Source organism: Moschus berezovskii, chromosome 8 (genome assembly GCF_049115385.1).
Source record: "Moschus berezovskii isolate FMDL1 chromosome 8, NW_MosBer_1.0, whole genome shotgun sequence".
Classification (NCBI taxonomy): domain Eukaryota; kingdom Metazoa; phylum Chordata; class Mammalia; order Artiodactyla; family Moschidae; genus Moschus; species Moschus berezovskii.
This window is the reverse complement of record NC_142467.1, coordinates 46,400,320-46,418,514: the sequence shown is the minus strand read 5'-3', so window position 1 is coordinate 46,418,514 and position 18,195 is coordinate 46,400,320. Positions and strand designations below refer to the sequence as shown.

The following is an 18,195-nucleotide window of genomic DNA, read 5'->3' as shown; positions in this document are numbered from 1 at the left end:
AATATTATGACAATTTAGTTTTTATTCTATTTTTTATGTGGCATAGATAAGCTGTCTTTTGAAGAAAATTTTTACTTTCATTTTTATGTACTACAGTTATTTTTATTGGGTGCAATTATTTTTCAGGGTATGAAGACTTGACTTATAAGATAATTTTTGGTACACATTAAATTATTCCTAGTGACATGTATCATTATGAATTTTCTTTGTGGCCATCATTTTTGGTAAGTCTATTTTGGCAAGTCCTGGGTCATGTTTTCTCATCTACCTTATTAAATTATAAGGTTTGAGACTTCCAGTGTTTGGGGTTTTTTTCCCCAAAGTCAAATTTAATTTTACTTTGCGTTTGTCTTATTTTTAAAGAGCCTTATTATGATGTAATTCACATGATGTAAAGCTCATCCAATTAAAGCACACAAGTCAATTCTCTTATGTATATTCACAGAATTATGAAACATCACCACAATCTCATTTTTAAACATCTCCATCATCCCCCAAAAGAAACCCCATACACATTAGCAGTTACTCCCCATTTTCCCCCAAATTCCTCCAGCCTTTGGCAACCAGTAATTGACTTTCTATCTCTATGGACTCGCCTATTCTAGATATTGGAATCACAGAATATCTGGTCCTTTCTGACTGGCTTCTTTCACTTAGCATAATGTTTCCAACATTCATCCATGTTGGTACCACGCATCCGTTCTTCATTCCTTTTTATTGCCAAGTAACACGGAGAAGGAAATGGCAACCCACTCCAGTGTTCTTGCCTGGAGAATCCCAGGGATGGGGAAGCCTGGTGGGCTTCCGTCTATGGGGTCACACAGAGTCGGACACGACTGAAGTGACTTAGCAGCAGCAGCAGCAGCAACATACCATTATACGGATGTATCCCATTTTGTGTATCCACACACCAGGTGATGGACACGAGTTATTTTTACTTTTTGACTATTATGAATTCTGCTTCTACAAACATTGTATACAAGTTTTTCTCTTGAGCACAAACCTAGGAGTGAAATCGCTGGGATACATGGTAACTCTATGGTTAATATTTTGAGGAATGCCGAAACTATTTTGTAAAGTGGTTGCAACTCCCAGCGAATTTTTAAAAAAATAACAAATTTTGCTAATGGCAGTTTGAGCAGTTTTCAGATTTCCTTAATGATAGCTTTTTCTACAAAGTTTGCTTATTATCCTGGCCTTCTTTATGATTTTCTATGTTTCCTTTAAGATGTGATTTTTTTAGCTTTTTGCCCATAACAAATTATATCACTCAGTTTTAGCCATGTTATTTGTGGTAATTATTCCTGTAATATTAGTTGAATAAAAGATGCTAAAGCTGAAACTCCAATACTTTGGCCACCTCATGCAAAGAGTTGACTCACTGGAAAAGACTCTGGGAAAAGATGCGGGGAGGGATTGGGGGCAAGAGGAGAAGGGGTCGACAGAGAATGAGATGGCTGGATGGCATCACCGACTCGATGGACATGAGTTTGAGTGAACTCTGGGAGTTGGTGATGGACAGGGAGGCCTGGCGTGTGTGATTCATGGGGTCACAAAGAGTCGGACACGACTGAGCGACTGAACTGAACTGAACTGAAGAGACTGATATTTTCCTACTTATCTTTAGAATAAGGATCACTAATAGAACAAAGGCACAGGGTCTGGGTATAGTAAAGGTCAAAGTGGTAGGACTGAAAAGTGGGACCAAAATATCTTGCCTAATTCTTAAGCTCTGTCTCTTTTTCTGATGGATCTCCAGCCTCAGACATATTCCTACCTGAACCATCTTTCCCCTTGGAAACTTCCTAGCCTTGGCTGTCTTGGTATTTCATGGTCAGGACTATAAATAAAGACTTATTAAGATAATTAAGGTCTGGCTATTAATAAATAAATATGTTACTTTTCTCAGAGATACTTGCCTTTTAAATGGATGATGACCGTCCAGACACTTTTGGGGGAACCAAGAGTTGCATTCTCAAAAACCAGCTGCAAAGATGAAATTGTTGACTTTGTAATTAAAAAAAACTCTTGACTTCCCTTGAATCTCACTCAGATCCTTAGTCCTAGAAGGGACTTTGGAAGTCAGCTCTATCTAAGTTTCATTTGCTTACAGGGAAACATTTGCTTATGGTCAAACCAGCAAGGGGATATGACTTGGCCGGGCTCACACAAGTCAGTGATAGAGCCAGGGCTGGCACCAGGGTTAACAGGCCTATGCCTTTTCCACTATATCAGGACATCTCTCAGCATAGATCATGTGGGCACCCTGCTGCTTGAGAATACACAGAACAAGGGTGGAGGCATGCATAATCATCTCTCCAGGATAAGATAGAAATTACACATCAGTGACCTCAAAGCCACCCAAAGACCTCAGGTAATTACATTGCCAGCCTCCATCTGTTGCCAAGTGACCCCTTAGTCACAGCATCACCAAGTCAGCCCTTTGGGTGTCTGCAGCCTTCTGATCTGCATTCTTTTTTTTCTCCCCTGACCTAATGAGCTCTCAAATTCTTACAACTGCCAGCTAATAGGATGCAAATTGCATATACCATCCAAATACAAAAGACTTGCATGTTCCAATAGATTAGTTGATAATTGGGCTTCAGATTACTAATTAATTCAGTCTGAAACATAGTGGAGTATGTGGTGTGTGTGTTTTTCTTCCCCCTTCAGAGGAATCATGCAATTTATAAGATGATAATTTCTAGAAATTCTGCCACATAATTAGCCCACTGCTGCATGGAACTGACCCCCTCCTTCAGCATGCCTGTGATTAGGGTGTAATTATAGAGTTAGAAACCAAGGGAGCTTTTGAAAGGTTTAACAAAGGAGGGAGCTACTTTTTATTTCAAGGTTCTTTCCGTCCCTGTCAGACTGTGTGAGCTTCAAAGGAGCCAACAGCGTTCCTGTAACCGGTCACTTTGGAGGGATGCTTTTCTGGGTTTGGAGGGCTACTGGAAGAGAAGACGGAAGGAGAGCTTTATAACAGGGAGTCATTAAAAAAAACAAAGAAAGAAAAACCCTGCTTTTCGTCCAGACACCATCCTCGGCTAGCTTCTTTGTGATTTTGGGCAATTCGCCAGCACTCAGTTTCCTCACTGAGAATAATAGTTCCTATTCTATATGCTCATAGAGTCACTGGGGAAGGCCAGTATGTTGCTGAATGCCACCATGCCCAGAAAAAGTTAAATTGCTCTACATAGTGGGGAATCCTTGCTTCATATATTAAATGTGTCCATCTGAACATACTCACATGTTATGTCTGTATGTATATGTGCATGTTTATGCCCATGCATATATATGCTGATATATGCATTCTTATTTTATACATGACAGGATAGATGTATATTTATATTTCCATAGTATTGGGATGTCCATAAAGTGAACTTGAGTGCATGCTCAGACTCTCAGTTGTGTCCAACTCTTTGCAACCCTATGGACTGTAGCCTGCCAGACTCCTTTGTCCATGGGATTTCCCAGGCAAGAATACTCGAGGAGGTTGCCATAGAAATTGGTGAACTGTACCGTTACTACTTAAAGAAGCTCCTGGGTCCTGGAATGCCCTTGAGGACCAAGCTCTCCTGTCTGGCTGTCAGTCCTCCTCCAAACCCAGCCCTGACTCAGCTTTCACTCACTACTCTGAGACTGTGAACAAAGCAGACAGTTACCAGCCGAAGCTCTCCAGTTATAGCTAGCTCTTATCTCTATAATGTATCAGCAGCAAATCTTAGAAAAAACTGCTGCTGCAGTTAAGTCGCTTCAATCATGTCCGACTCTGTGTGACACCTTAGACGGCAGCCCACCAGGCTCCCATGTCCCTGGGATTCTCCAGGCAAGAATACTGGAGTGAGTTGCCATTTCCTTCTCCAGTGCATGAAAGTGAAAGTGAAGTGTTTCTCAAAAGAAAGATATGTGGACCCCTAGAATGCATCTGCACAGACAGTTTGGGAAACACTGAGCTAATGATTAAATTTTTCAGTCCACTGGGGCTGCAAACAAGAGTACTCACAGCATGAGACAAGTGATCAGATAATTAGTATTGATGATTTGAGTTTCATTGAAATAAGTAAGCACAACATTTAAAAATTCTTCCAGAGAACTAACACACCCCTGAGAATTTATAAAGGGTCCACCAGATCCCAGTTTGAGAAGCACTGAAAGACTGAAGGTATTGGTTGTCTTTTAATATAGAGCATTTGGTGCTGCCTAGGGTAAACTAAGATCATGGCATCTGGTTCCATCACTTCATGGGAAATAGATGGGGAAACAGTGGAAACAGTGTCAGACTTTATTTTTTGGGGCTCCAAAATCACTGCAGATGCTGATTGCAGCCATGAAATTAAAAGACGCTTACTCTTTGGAAGGAAAGTTATGACCAATCTAGATTCATATTAAAAAGCAGAGACATTACTTTGCCAACAAAGGTCTGTCTAGTCAAGGCTATGGTTTCTCCAGTGGTCATGTATGGATGTGAGAGTTGGGACTGTGAAGAAAGCTGATCGCCGAAGAATTGATGCTTTTGAACTGTGGTGTTGGAGAAGACTCTTGAGAGTCCCTTGGACTGCAAGGAGATCCAACCAGTCCATCCTAAAGGAGATCAGTCCTGGGTGTTCATTGGAAGGACTGATGCTAAAGCTGAAACCAATACTTTGGCCACCTGATGTGAAGAGTTGACTCACTGGAAAAGACTCTGATGCTGGGACGGATTGGGGGCAGGAGGAGAAGGGGACGACAAAGAATGAGATGGCTGGATGGCATCACCGACTCGATGGACATGAGTTTGAGTGAACTCTGGGAGTTGATGATGGACAGGGAGGCCTGGCGTGCTGTGATTCATGGGGTCGCAAAGAGTTGGACACGACTGAGCGACTGAACTGAACTGAGGGCATTCATGGGAGAAGTCAGTGGCACCCCACTCCCATACTCTTGCCTTGGAAATCCCATGGATGGAGGAGCCTGGTAGGCTACAGTCCATGGGGTTGCTAAGAGTCAGACACGACTGAGCGACTTCACTTTCACTTTTCACTTTCATGCATTAGAGAAGGAAATGGCAACCCACTCCAGTGTTCTTGCCTGGAGAATCCCAGGGACGGGGGAGCCTGGTGGGCTGCTGTCTATGGGGTCGCACAGAGTCGGACATGACTGAAGTGACTTAGCAGCTAGCAGCAGGGCATTCATGGGCTTCCCAGGTGGCTCAGATGGTAAAGTGTCTGCCAGCAATGCAGGAGAGCCAGGTGTGATCCCTGGGTCAGGAAGATCCCCTGGAGAAGGAAATGGCAACCCACTCCAGTACTCTTGCCTGGAAAATTCCACGGACATAGGAGCCTGGTAGGCTACAGTCCATAAGGTCGCACAGAGTCAGACACGACTGAGCGATTTCACTTTCACCTTTCAGGGCATTCATAACAATAATAATAACAGCAATTCATCTCCTTTTTACACTGTGCTATAGCTAATGTGACATTTTGGCATACATCATATCCCACAGTACCCTTATAAAATAAGCAAGGTAAACTCTATCACCCTCAATTTACAGAAGAGAGAACTGAGGCTCCAAGACGTTACATGACTGAGCTGCAGAGGAGGAACACGAACACTACTGGTCAATGGAGTTTGGCTCTCAGGAGCCTGATAAAAGCCAAGTGATGCGATCCTAAGAATAGGAGGACCAGAATATGCCGAACCACTGGAGCCACTGAACTAGACGGCCTTAAACCCCTAAGAAATAACTGCAACAATAATAACAACAGTGATAACTCAGCTATTCAGAGTGATGGCTACAGTCCAAACACTCTAAGTGATTAACTATTAAATCATAATAGTCCTCAAGGTTGATAAAAACCCCATTTACCAAATGAAGAAACCAAGGTTCAGAAAGTGAGCTTTCTGGTCACTAAATTTATAAAGTCATGGAGCCAGTTTTCCAGTTACTAAATTGATGAAGTCATGGAGCCAGGCTTCCCCTCCAGGACTACAGAACTCCCAAATCCATGTTCTTACACTGTGCCATATGACTGCTGAGCATGAGGAGGGGGGTCAGGTGCAGCAGGAGGATGGGCTTTTGACTTAAGCTTCTGTTTAAATCTTGCTACAATTCCAGCAACAGACCTGGAATTCAGACTCAAGCTCTCAAATCCCCATTTCATTTTCCACTGGACACTGATGGAATTTTATTATAATTATACAGTTGGTCCTTCACATCAATGGGTTCTATATCCATGGATTCAACCCACCACAGGTCAAAAATATTTGAAAAAAAAATCCAGAAAGTTCCAAAAGGCAAAACTTGCATGTGCTATATATTGGCAACTGTCTACCTAGCATTTATATGGTATTTCCAGCTAGTGACATAGCATTTAAATTTTATCAGGTATTATAAGTAACCTAGAGATGGCTTAAAGTATTCAGGAGAATGCACATATATGCACAGGTTATATGCAAATATTATGACATTTTATATAAGGGATTTGAGAATCTGCAGATTTTGGCGTCTTCAGGGGTTCCTCAATCAATCTCCCATGGATACTGACTGCAATTTCTAGTGCACAAAAGCTGAGGGAAACACAAACTGAGGACAGGTGATCCCACGTCTTATTGGGGTATCTGGGGACCAGGGTGGTCAGACATTTCCACCACGTGGTTGCAGATGACCTGCTGTGAAATGTTAAGAGTTAGAAGTAGTCTGGTCCGTGTGGCAGCTCATCCAAGACTCAGCTCCACGCTGCAGTCCCTCTGCTGTATGAGTCCTGAAAAGAAGGTGCTCTTTCATCTCCTTGCTCCCCCGTGCAGGGAAATCTATCGACGCCTTCTATAAGGCCTGAGTGTCTGCTTCCCTCTGCCCACGTAATCTCAATACATGTTCATGTCTGGTTTTTGCATCGTTTCTTTGGTTAGGAAGGTGGTGCAGTAGTTGGGAAGAGTGGCTCTGGGTCAGACAGACCTGGGTTTGAATTCTGGCTTTATATTTATTAGCTGTGTGGTATTAGTAAAATAACCTACCCTCTCTGAGCTTCCACTGCCTCATCTGCAAAAAAAAAGGAATGTAGTATCATCTGCCTCCACATGGGCTATCATGTGAATTAAGTGAAATAATAACTTTATAAGTCCTCATAGTTATAGTTGGCCCCCAAAAAACACTCAATAAATTTTAACAATTACCACCATCATAATCATTGTAAACACCATCATCATTATCATCTGGTGCTGCCTAAGGCATTCATTCCAATCCCAAAGAAAGGGAATGCCAAAAAATGTTCAAACTACCACAAACTGCACTCATCTCACAAGCTAGTAAAGTCATGCTCAAAATTCTCCAATCCAGGCTTCAGCAATATGTGAACCATGAACTTCCAGATGTTCAAGCAGGTTTTAGAAAAAGCAGAGGAACCAGAGATCAAATAGCCAACATCCACTGGATCATGGAAAAAGCAAGAGAGTTCCAGAAAAACATCTATTTCTGCTTCATTGACTATGCCAAAGCCTTTGACAGTGTGGATCACAATAAACTGTGGAACATTCTGAAAGACATGGGAATACCAGACCACCTGACCTGCCTCTTGAGAAACCTGTATGCAGGTCAGGAAGCAACAGTTAGAACTGGTCATGGAACAACAGACTGGTTCCAAATAGGAAAAGGAGTACGTCAAGGTTGTATATTGTCACCCTGCTTATTTAACTTATATGCAGAGTACATCATGAGGAACACTGGGCTGGAAGAAGCTCCAGCTGGAATCAAGATTGCCGGGAGAAATATCAATAACCTCAGATATGTAGATGACACCATCCTTATGGCAGAAAGTGAAGAGGAACTCAAAAGCCTCTTGATGAAAGTCAAAGAGGAGAGTGAAAGTTTGGCTTGAAGCTCAACATTCAGAAAACGAAGATCATGGCATCTGGTCCCATCGCTTCATGGGAAATGGATGGGGAAACAGCGTCAGACTTTATTTTTTTGGGCTCCAAAGTCGCTGCAGATGCTGATTGCAGCCATGAAATTAAAAGACGCTTGCTCCTTGGAAGGAAAGTTATGACCAACCTAGATTCATATTAAAAAGCAGAGACATTACTTTGCCAACAAAGGTCCGTCTAGTCAAGGCAATGGTTTTTCCCGTGGTCATGTATGGATGTGAGAGTTGGACTGTGAAGAAAGCTGATCGCCGAAGAATTGATGCTTTTGAACTGTGGTGCTGGAGAAGACTCTTGAGAGTCCCTTGGACTGCAAGGAGATCCAACCAGTCCATTCTAGAGGAGATCAATCCTGGGTGTTCATCGGAAGTACTGATGCTAAAGCTGAAACTCCAATACTTTGGCCACCTCATGGGAAGAGCTGACTCACTGGAAAAGAGTCTGATGCTGGGAGGGATTGGGGGTGGGAGGAGACGGGGACGACAGAGAATGAGATGGCTGGATGGCATCACCAACTCGATGGACATGAGTTTGAGTGAACTCCGGGAGTTGGTGATGGACAGGGAGGCCTGGCGTGCTGTGATTCATGGGGTCGCAAAGAATCGGACACGACTGAGTGACTGAACTGAACTGAAGGCATTCATGGGCTTCCCAGGTGGCTCAAATGGTAAAGTGTCTGCCACAATGCGGGAGACCCGGGTTTCTTTCCCCAGGGTGGGGGGGGGGGGGCGGGAAGAAAACACAATTTCTGGGAACACGATACCATCCTTGAGGTCCCTCAACCCCATTCTAGACTAAATTTCATCCAACGCTATAATAATAGTGGTAATTATAATAATAATTATTATTGATAATAAAATATTATAATTATATATAATGTTATATATTATATAAATACATTCTATTATTATAATAATCTAATAATTTTGGTAAAATAATAATAATAGAAATACAATAATATAATATACCTTCCTCCCTGTTTGTCTGAAAGCCCCTGGAGGAAGGAATTTGCCTTTCTCACTGATGAATTTCTGGTTCACCAGGCAAAATGAGCTTCATATAATGGTGTTCTTTAAAAAGTCACCAAATGAATGAATGAGTGAGTGAAATGGCTTCTCAGGAAATAAACAATGCTGGTATCCATTTATCACATGAACTGAAAGGCAAATTTCTTGTGTCTTGCTAAAAGAAGCAGAGATCAATGGTAGACTATAAGTACAGCTATGAATATGCAAATGACTCAGAGGGCAGCTAAACCTCTTCCCATAAAAGGCCAGACTCTCCTCTACAAAGTCCCTAACAGAAGCACATCCATCTGGTTCCTGCTCAAATAACACCCACTGACAGGGAATCGTGTATTTGGAACCACCTGCCCTGCTTGCTCCTGGCACTTGCTCCTCGAGCCTGGATGCCCCTCATCTTCGCATCCCCCAGTGCCTTCTCACAATGCATGGTTCTAACAGCCCACCAAAGGAACATCAAACATGAACCGAGCATATGTTTCACTGCACCAGGCTCATACCAGCAGCCCTAAGAAACACGAAGAAGCATGTGGCTTCACTTTTGTCCTGGAAACATCTTGGCTTTGGCTTCCAGCTAGAACATAGAAGTAAAGTTTTTAAAGAATACCAGAGAAAAATCACAATATAAATACAAATTTTTAAAAAGAGGGACAAGTAGGGAAGCGAGGACCAAACCTTCCGAGCTGCACATTACCCTAACCTACTGCCAAAATTGGCATTTAAGGGGTCTGTCCCTCCTGCTGCTAAGCTGATGTGTACATGCAATTCCTCTGATTCACCGCCCTTGCTCACTTTGACTTGGAATCTCCAAGCCTGTGTGTCTTCTGATTAGAGGGTTCTTCCTTGCACTCTTCACCCAACCAAAGCCTCCTATTCTTTCAGCTTCTATGTTTCCACTGGGAAGCCTTCCCTGAGTTCCAGGGCCAGGTTTTGCCCTACTTATTTTGCTCTATAACTGCATGGGTAATATTGGTCTTTCTCATTAAACTTTAAGTAAGGAAAACAAGGGCCAAGTGTATCTTATTCTCTGCTGTATCCCTTTGTCCCATATGCGCTTGTCAATATTAGATATAGAGGAATGAATGAATGAACTAGAATATTCCTTTCCCCATCCTGCTAGGTTTCAAATTTAATGCTATGTTTGAATTTTCATTCCTTTTTCACCAAGCATTCAGAGAGTGCCTACTCTTTGGGAGCCCCGGAGAATGTTTAAGCTGGTGTTTTATTTTAAAAAGTAGGCTGATCCTTCTTGGACAGAAAGGTTTTGATCATATGAAAGGGAGACATTGTTGGTTTCAAGTCCAGGCATAAGCCCCTTCATGGACCTAGATAGCATATTAAAAAGCAGAGCCATCACTTTGCCAACAAAATTCCATATAGTAAAGCTATGGTTTATCCAATAGTCAGGTACAGATATGAGAGCTGGACTACAAAAAGACTGAGCACTGAAGAACTGATGCTTTTGAACTGTAGTGTTGGAGAAGACTCTTGAAAGTCCCTTGGACTGCAGTCAATCCTAAAGGAAATCAACCCTGAATATTCACTGATAGGACTGTTGCTGAAGTTGAAGCTCCAATACTTTGGTCACCCAATGTGAAGAGCCAACTTACTGGAAAAGACCCTGATGCTGGGAAAGACTGAGGGCAAGAAGAGAAATGGGTGGCAGAGGATGAGATGGTCAGATAGCATCACCGACTTGATGAGCATAAATTTGAACAAACTCTAGAAAATAGTGGAGGACAGAGGAACCTGGCATGCTGCAGTCCTTGGGGTTGCAAAGAGTTAGACACGATTTAGAGACTGAACAACAGCAACAGGTAGGCATAAGGGCATACTCCTTAGGCTTAATTTTCAATTGGTCTTTGGCTCTTGCTCCGAGGTGGCCATGGCCAGGTGGCACCCCTGACTGCAGACAGAACAAAATTAACATTAAGGGAGATTCCGGAAGACTAACCAATACCAGGGCAGATACTGTACTTCTTTAATCATGCTTTGACAGCCTAGTCTAGGGGCCCCCTGACTTTCTGCCACACAGTGTTAGTATTTTATCCTAAACTCCTAGACTGTGAGATCCCAACCACCTTTTAAAATAATTTGTCAACAGCAGACTTGTGTTGGGGGATATGTCTGATTGTGTGTTTGAAGGTAAGAAAAGCAATGCCAAAGAATGCTCAAAATACCACACAATTGCAGTCATCTCACACGCTAGCAAAGTGATGTTCAAAATTCTCCAAGCCAGGCTTCAGCAGTATGTGAACCGTGAACTTCCAGATGTTCAAGCTGGTTTTAGAAAAGGCAGAGGAACCAGAGATCAAATTGCCAACATCCAATGGATCATCAAAAAAGAGAGTTCCAGAAAAACATCTATTTCTACTCTATTGACTATGCCAAAGCCTTTGACTGTGTGGATCACAATAAACTGTGGAAAATTCTGAAAGAGATGGGAATACCAGACCACCTGACCTGCCTCTTGAGAAACCTATATGCAGGTCAGGAAGCAACGGTTAGAAATGGACATGGAACAACAGACTGGTTCCAAATAGGAAAAGGAGTACATCAAGGCTGTATATTGTCACCCTGCTTATTTAACTTCTATGCAGAGTACATCATGAGGAACACTGGGCTGGAGGAAGCACAAGCTGGAATCAAGATTGCCGGAAGAAATATCAATAACCTCAGTTATGCAATGACACCACCGTTATGGCAGAAAGTGAAGAGGAACTCAAAAGCCTCTTGATGAAAGTGAAACAGGAGAGTGAAAAGGTTGGCTTGAAGCTCAACATTCAGAAAACTAAGATCATGGCATCTGGTCCCATCACTTCATGGGAAATAGATGGGAAAACAGTGGAAACAGTGTCAGACTTTATTTTTTGGGGCTCCAAAATCACTGCAGATGGTGACTGCAGCCATGAAATTAAAAGACGCTTACTCCTTGAAAGGAAAGTTATGACCAACCTAGATAGCATATTAAAAAGCAGAGACATTATTTTGCCAACAAAAGTCTGTCTAGTCAAGGCTGTGGTTTTTCCAATGGTCATGTATGGATGTGAGAGTTGGACTTTGAAGAAAGCTGATCACTGAAGAATTGATGTTTTTAAACTATGGTGTTGGAGAAGACTCTTGAGAGTCCCTTGGACTGCAAGGAGATCCACCAGTCCATCCTAAAGGAGATCAGTCCTGGGTGTTCACTGGAAGGACTGATGCTAAAGCTGAAACTCCAATACTTTGGCTACCTCATGCGAAGAGTTGACTCATTGGAAAAGTCTCTGATGCTGGGAGGGATTGGGGGCAGGAGGAGAAGGGAACGACAGAGAATGAGATGGCTGGATGGCATCATCAACTCAACCCATAAGAGTTTGGGTGAACTCCGGGAGTTGGTGATAGACAGGGAGGCCTGGCGTGCTGTGATTCATGGGGTTGCAAAGAGTCAGACACGACTGAGCGGCTGAACTGTACTGAAGCATATAGGTGCCAGCCCCTCTTCTTTCAAATGTACTAATTAAGAGTTAACACCAGAGACTTTTTTCTTTTTTTCCAATTCAGATGATGTTTTAGCTGTTTTAAGCACAGCTGCAATGTCTTATTGACTTTGCGGGAACCAGATAAGCCTGTTCTAAGAGGGATTATATAGGGCGAGAACACATTCAAGTTCCAATCAGTTAAAGTGGTTAGAACAGGAAAATCTGAACACCGTATGCAGAGACATGGTTATTTGAGGACAGAATAAAGTCCTCATCTCAGGAATATTCCATGAACTCACGTATCTCCATATTCATGTGCACACACCTGTGTGATCACAGAATTGTAGATCAAAGCTGAAAAGCCCTTAAGAGAAAAATAAACTGGCTCAGAAGTTTCCAAACTTTTTAGTTTAAAGCTCTATTTTCAAATGGAATCTTGGGGAGAACCCTGGTATGTTAAACAGATGAAAAAGTAAAGCTGCTTTGATGGTAGAGGGAGGGTAGGAATCTAGGACCCCATTCTTCTCCCTTCCACCTAATTCAACACGGTAGACTCTAAAATGCCCACAGCCTGGGACAATAGTTGGAAAGATCACTCACTGATCTAGCCAAGGGCCTCACTGTGCAGATCAACAATCTAGTGACTGGATTAACATTACCCAAAAAAAGTCTATAACAAAACTCTTTGGTCCACAAGATGTAAGTTTAGAGCATGAGACATGAAGGATGGAAACTTACAAGAAAACCATGAGAAGGATGAGTGAAGACATTATTGTTTATTGCTTCACTCCTTGGTGTGAATTAAGCCATCAGCCTGCTCCAGATACTGTGCTGTGGATACTGGGAGAGACTCTAAGAGAGAGAAATAAATAGCTTTGAACCAGCACATGTTAAAATTTTCAGAGACATGGATGAACCTAGAGACTGTCATACAGAGTGAAGCAAGTCAGAAAAATAGAAAAACAAGTATCATATATTAATGTGCATACATGGAAGCTGGAAAAATGGTATAGATGATCTTATTTGAAAAGCAGAAATAAAGACACATGTAGAGAACAAAGGTTTGGATACTGGGTGGGGGTTGGGGGAGGAATGGATTGGGAGATTGGGATTGGCATATATACACCACTATGTATAAAATAGGTAACTAATGAGAACAGTACAGGCAATTCTACTCGGTGCTCTGTGGTGACCTAAATGGGAAGGAAACCCTAAAAAGAGGGGATACATGTATATGTATGACTGATTCACTTTGCTGTACAGTAGAAACTGACACAACGTTGTAAAGCAACTATAATCCAATTTTTAAAAAGAGTTGATGACTAACACCCAGGTCTCCTGCTGCTGCTGCTGCTAAGTCACTTCAGTCGTGTCCGACTCTGTGTTACCCCATAGACGGAAGCCCACCAGGCTCCCCTGTCCCTGGGATTCTCCAGGCAAGAACACTGGAATGGGTTGCCATTTCCTTCTCCAATGTGTAAAAGTGGAAAGTGAAAAGTGAAAGTGAAGTCGCTCAGTCGTGTCCAACCCTTAGTGACCCCACGGACTGCAGCCTACCAGGCTCCTCCATCCATGGGATTTTCTAGGCAAGAGTACTGGAGTAGCTTGCCATTGCCTTCTCCGCCCAGGTCTCCTAGAAAACTGATAATTCCTTCTTATTAATAGTACAGAGATGCAAGCCATTCCAAGGGCTTCGTTCACTGCAGGACAGGAGATAAATGAATCAGACTGACTAGTGATGAGGAGGCAGCATGTACAGTGGTTAGAAAGTCAGCACAGAGTCTTGTCACTTGCTATGAATGTGGTCCCTGCCCCTCACTAGCTATGTTATATTGGGCAGAAGCTACTGCAGTCATTTAAGACTCAGTTTTCTAATCTGCAATGTGGAAATGATCAAAGTAACTGCTTCACAGGATTATTCCAAGGATTATATGAGATCATACAAATAAAGCTCTCAGCACAGTGCCTACTACATAGTTCAGGTCTAATACGTGTTAGGCGCTGTGATTGTCATCATTATTATTTTAGCCGAAGTCTGACTCCCATGACTTCTGTCCATTGGTTGGTTCTGGCTTACCTTAAAGAACAAATATTCCCCCCCGAAAGCTCTTCTGAGATGGGAATACCTCCTTCACTTCCCCTCCTAGTCTTTCATTATTTTCAGGTTGAACATCCCCACTTTTTTCAAGCATTTCTAATGTAACGAGACTTTTCGAACTGTACTTTCCTATAACTATCCACTCTATGAAGCTGTCATCTAAGAATTTACCTGACAATCTGGGGAAACTTGCCATGTTCAACTTGTGCCACTCAGAGTATAAAGTGCAAGTTCTTCAATTTGTTCTAATCTTACCTCTTCTAGATCTCAGGTGGATGAGATGGAGGGAGTTTTTTTCCCACCTCCCAGGGCTTGTTAAAAATCCTTCTCTTTGGCCCCTTTCTCTTAACAATGCTGGCTATTCCCTCTTCCATCTAATGGGAGTGGTGTCAGCCCAAGCAGAATGATGAGGGCTGAGCAGCTTGTCTGTGACCCCTTGAAAGAACCCCAGAGAGAAAGGAAATCTGGCTCTGAAGATAAAGTTTTTTATCTTTTGAAAGCTGCATTCCTATACACCTGCCTCCTGTGGGCTCAGGTGTCTTGCCTGACCCAGTGCCTGGTTTGGGTTGTTTTTTTTTTTAACTTTGCATTTTGTATTGGGGTATATGCTGAAGCTGAAACTCCAATACTTTGGCCACCTCATGCGAAGAGTTGACTCACTGGAAAAGAGTCTGATGCTGGGAGGGATTGGGGGCGGGAGGAGACGGGGACGACAGAGAATGAGATGGCTGGATGGCATCACCGACTCGATGGACATGAGTTTGAGTGAACTCTGGGAGTTGGTGATGGACAAGGAGGCCTGGCGTGCTGTGATTCATGGGGTCGCAAAGAGTCGGACATGACTGAGCGACTGAACTGAACTGATAGCCAATTAACAATGTTGTGACAGTTTCTGGTGAAAAGCAAGGGATTCAGCCATACATGCACATGTATCCATTCTCTCCCAAACTCCCCTCCCTTCCAGACTGCCGCATAACACTGAGCAGAGTTCCACGTGCCATAAAGTAGTTCCTTGTTGGTTATCCATTTTAAATATAGCAGTGTGGACATGTCCATCCCAAACCCCCAGTGCCTGGTTTTCAAGTAGTTGTAACACCTAACCTCTTTGGACTGCATCATAGTGATGATGGTAAATATGATGATGATAATAATAGCTAAGATTTATTAAACGCTTACTTTGTGCCAGACACAGCTCTAAATATTTATACACACTTTTAAAAAAAAATCTTGTACCAATTCTATGCTGTAGGTACTATTATATCTGCATTTTGAAGACCAGAGAGCTAAGCCTCAGAGAGCTTAAATAATCAGTAAGCACACATCTTCAAGATGTTTTGTTTCCAGGCACACATGATAATTAAAAGTCATAATGATAGCCCAGAGCCTCCTCACTATCCTCAAAGCATTTTCTAAATCCTTTCAGCAACGTGAAAGTACATCTAATATAGTTATGGTGTTAAACATCTCTTTTGGATATCGTAATTATTTGACATGCCTTTTTGTGCTAATTCTTTGAAAATTATCATTGAGATATGATAGATGGAATGACTATCTTAACTGGTTTAATTAATTGAGCACTTCCTCCCCTCCCCCAGTCATGCTCTTCTAACAGCTGGTCAGCAGTGCACTGCCTCCGACAATGAGTGCTTAGGGAATACAGATCCTAACCCCAGCTCACACTCTAACCAGCCTACAACTTGAGGCCAATAGTCTCCTCTCTGGACAACATGGGGTTTGATCTGATCTCTAACATCTTTCCTTCAGGCATCAGTAAACCTAAACTGTGGCCCATGGGTCAAATTCAACCATTTCCTGGCTTTGTTTAGCCAGGAATGATTTTTACACGTTTAAATTACTAGAAAAAAATGAAAAGTGATATCTCGTGACATATGAAAATTATGTGGAATTCAAGTTTCAGTGTTCATGAATACACTTGGGGGTGGAGGGGACACAACCATGCTATTTCATTTTCTATTATCTAGGCCTGCTTTCATGCTCTAATAGCTGCATTGAATAGTTATGACAGAAACAACATGACCTGTAAGCCTAAAAAAGTCACAATATGACCACTTATCCAAAAAAAAAAAAATTTGCTGACTCCTGGTATATGGATTTGGAGTAGGTGGATACTAAAAACTTCATATAAATCAGAGGCTTGAAAAACATCTAACCAATCTGTAACCCCTCTTCGGCAGAGTGAGACCTCTGTTCTAGGCTATTAACTGTCAGCCACGCTGTCTGAGCTTCTTTGTCCCTCTATATCGGGGGCAATCTGGAAACCCCACCCTAAAGCTATGTTCCTGTGTTCCTCGGCTGGCAAAGCAGTGTATCACACAGATGGAGAAGACAGATTTGATAGCTGGACCACAGCTGGAACCCTTGCTTCCGGGGAATCTCGGGGTGGGGGGAGGGGTAGGTTCCGGAGGTATTTGAACCACAGCTCCTCACATGTAAAATTGGGACAGATACGCATTTATGCAAATGAGTACTCGGCACCTACTGTGCGTGTTCACCCCTCAGGACTGTTTGGGGGGATTAAATAGGATTATGCATATAAAGCATTTAATAGAAGGCATGGCTCAGGAAAAGAGCTTGGGGAATGTTTACTAAATCCAACGGTGACTGCTGATGGATTATTTCATTTTTCAACTTTAAATGACAACAACTTCAGAATTCTCAAAGAGCTATATAAATGAAGTTATATGATCCACAAGAAATGACAGTTTCGCCATTGTTGTCATATCTGTCATCCTTAGGAACAATGTTTCTAAAGCTATGTTTCAGTAGAATATTTAATGGCACCAGTGTTCTTTAATTCTAGGCCGAGAGACAGCAAATTAAGCAGGGCTCCCTTAACAGACCATATCAACCCATGCAATGACTTCTCTTCCCTGTTCTGTCACTGACACTCCCTCTCCCACTTCCCAGGGACTTACAGATGATTCTGAGCCAGTAAGGTACATCAGAATTATCTGGGGATCTATTTTTATTTTTCAATAGTACGAAAAAGAAAACATATTCACATGGTTATAAAAAAGAAAAAAAATTATTATGGAAGGTCATAAAAAAAGCAAATACCTACTCTCTCTAATCTCATATTTCTCAGAAAAAACTATTTTAAACATTTTCTGTGTTTGGTGACTCTAGTAGTTCCCTCTACACACGTCTATGTAATAGATCTATGTCACTTTTTCTTGCTTTATCAACTTTCACCCCATGTGTGGCTCCTCAGTTAAAAAAAGATGAACCACTTCATACTATTTTCCACATCCTGTCCTCAGTGTTCATTTGTCATGCTATTATTTGGAATTCTTCTAATCAGTCCCTTTATAATACATTTTACCTTGATTTTTGATTGACCAGCATTGTTGTTGTTTAGTCAGTAAGTCATGTCTGACTCTTCTGCAAGCCCGTGGACTGTAGCCCACCAGACTCCCCTGTCTGTGGGATTTTCCAGGCAAGAATACTGGAGTGGTTAGAGATTCCTTTCCTACCATTTCCTTCTTCAGGGGATCTTCCAACCCAGAGATCAAACCTGTGTCTCCTGCATCGCTGGCAAATTCTTTACCACTGAGCCACATGACCAGAATTAGGGCTTTATAGAGATGTCTGGTTTCCTCTCCAGAGCTCCTGCATGATAACCATTAGGAACGGCTATTGTGCAGAACCTCTCTTATGTATTGTGATGTGTCCCTCGGATGGACTTCTATCC

The 18,195-nt window shown here is 42.3% G+C and overlaps 1 protein-coding gene across 2 annotated transcripts in view; it reads left to right on the top strand.

The window, feature by feature from the left end:
• GRIA1 (glutamate ionotropic receptor AMPA type subunit 1) overlaps positions 1-18,195 on the top strand; it is a 354,780-nt gene that overhangs the window by 206,275 nt on the left and 130,310 nt on the right. The window lies entirely within an intron of this gene.